We start from the raw sequence: 1,734 nt of genomic DNA, 5'->3' as shown, positions 1-1,734 counted from the left end.
AAGAAAGGATCGTCGGCTTGGGGGTACGCCCGTTTCCGTTTCAACTTGTCTCGCGAGGGTGGTTTCGGGGCCAGCAGGAGAGCTCGTCGGGGTAGCAGGCCCTGCAGCCGTGGTCACCGCCAAACCCCCACAACTCGAGCAAGTGAAAAAAAAAAAGTAACAAATAAGAAAGGATCTCTGTCGGCTTGGGGGTACGCCCGTTTCCGTTTCAACTTGTCTCGCGAGGGTGGTTTCGGGGCCAGCAGGAGAGCTCGTCGGGGTAGCAGGCCCTGCAGCCGTGGTCACCGCCAAATCGCCACAACTCGAGCAAGTGAAAAAAAAAGTAACAAATAAGAAAGGATCGTCGGCTTGGGGGTACGCCCGTTTCCGTTTCAACTTGTCTCGCGAGGGTGGTTTCGGGGCCAGCAGGAGAGCTCGTCGGGGTAGCAGGCCCTGCAGCCGTGGTCACCGCCAAACCCCCCACAACTGTTGGGCGCCTACCTGCGCGGGGCAGGAGGACACTTTCCGATTTCAAATCTCCGTTTGCCGAGTCCACCCCGAACGCACGCGGGCGGGCGGGTTCGCATCACCCTTCGTCACAAGGGGCGAAGCCCGTTCCACCGTCTCGTCAGTAGTGCCGACCGGTCTGTGATCGACGAGGGGAGCCACACCAGGTCCGGCCCTGCTGCTTGGCGGCACCGCGTCGTCGGGAGCTCGCGACAGACGGAGGGTTTCGGTGTACTCTCCAGCCACGGGAAACGAAGCCGGTGATGCAGGCGCCGGTCTTTCGCTCCCAAATCGGCTGGGTTTACATCGTTGCTATCTAGTCACGCTCCCTTCAAACCCGACGGGGTACCTATTCCCCTCACCCGTCTGTGCGTATACAGCCTCTTTGCACTTGCGGGATGGGGGTGGTGGTTTAAAGACTCTCGAGTTGCCGCCCGTCGGTCTCCGAGCTCCGTGCAGTAGTGATCCCCAGCGAACTGCCAGCAGGGCGAACGAGCGATCCCGCTCTCGGTCGGGGCGCCTGGCGTCGATCGGTGGTCGGTGGCTTGCGGGCAAGCTGCGCTGTGAGTGTGGGAACGAGTATGACGAGCCGTTGCCGCGACTCCCAGTCCACCTCGGCGGTGGCTGGGCCGGGCGGGCGTCTGCTCGGGCGAGTGCCGCCCCCGCCTCCTCGCAGGAAGTCCGCTCGCCGACACGCCGCCACGTGCACGCGTCAGTGACGCTGCCGAACCGATGGCCGGTGCCCGTTCCCGCCTCTGCTTTTCCTAGGGCAAAGCTGCTGCACGCCTCGTGATACTAGGCGGGCGACATGGTGGCGGTGATCCTGCCTCCGTCGCTGCGGTGCGTTGGGGCACGCATCGCCTCTTGGGCGCCCTGTCCTCCTCCCCCCAATAGACGTATGTTTCTGCGGGCCGCACCAGGATGGTGCTCCCCATCGCTTCACGCCACCCTGCTCCGCCCGCACGCCGGCGTGCAGGTGGCTGTAGCTCAAGGTGGGGAGCGTATGTGCGGTCCGGGTCGCTTTCCTCTGGCGAGGGAGAGACCTAAAACAAACTCAGACAACTCTTGACGGTGGATCACTCGGCTCGTGCGTCGATGACGAACGCAGCTAGCTGCGAGAATTAATGTGAATTGCAGGACACATTGATCATCGACACTTTGAACGCACTTTGCGGCCCCGGGTTCTTCCCGGGGCCACGCCTGTCTGAGGGTCGTTTGGCAATCAATCGCACTCGCCTTGGCTGGCGA

General features: G+C 62.8%; 1 non-coding gene across 1 annotated transcript; it reads left to right on the top strand.

Annotated features, from left to right (window-relative positions):
- Positions 1–1,546: 1,546 nt before the first annotated feature.
- On the top strand, positions 1,547–1,700 carry LOC140474857 (5.8S ribosomal RNA). The gene has a single exon (XR_011959474.1). It is a non-coding gene; the product is annotated as a 5.8S ribosomal RNA (ribosomal RNA).
- The last annotated feature ends 34 nt before the right edge of the window (positions 1,701–1,734 follow it).

The sequence above is a fragment of the Chiloscyllium punctatum genome, unplaced genomic scaffold (genome assembly GCF_047496795.1).
Source record: "Chiloscyllium punctatum isolate Juve2018m unplaced genomic scaffold, sChiPun1.3 scaffold_1231, whole genome shotgun sequence".
NCBI classification, from domain to species: domain Eukaryota; kingdom Metazoa; phylum Chordata; class Chondrichthyes; order Orectolobiformes; family Hemiscylliidae; genus Chiloscyllium; species Chiloscyllium punctatum.
The sequence above is the reverse complement of the archived record's forward strand: the minus strand, read 5'-3'. Positions and strand labels throughout refer to the sequence as shown.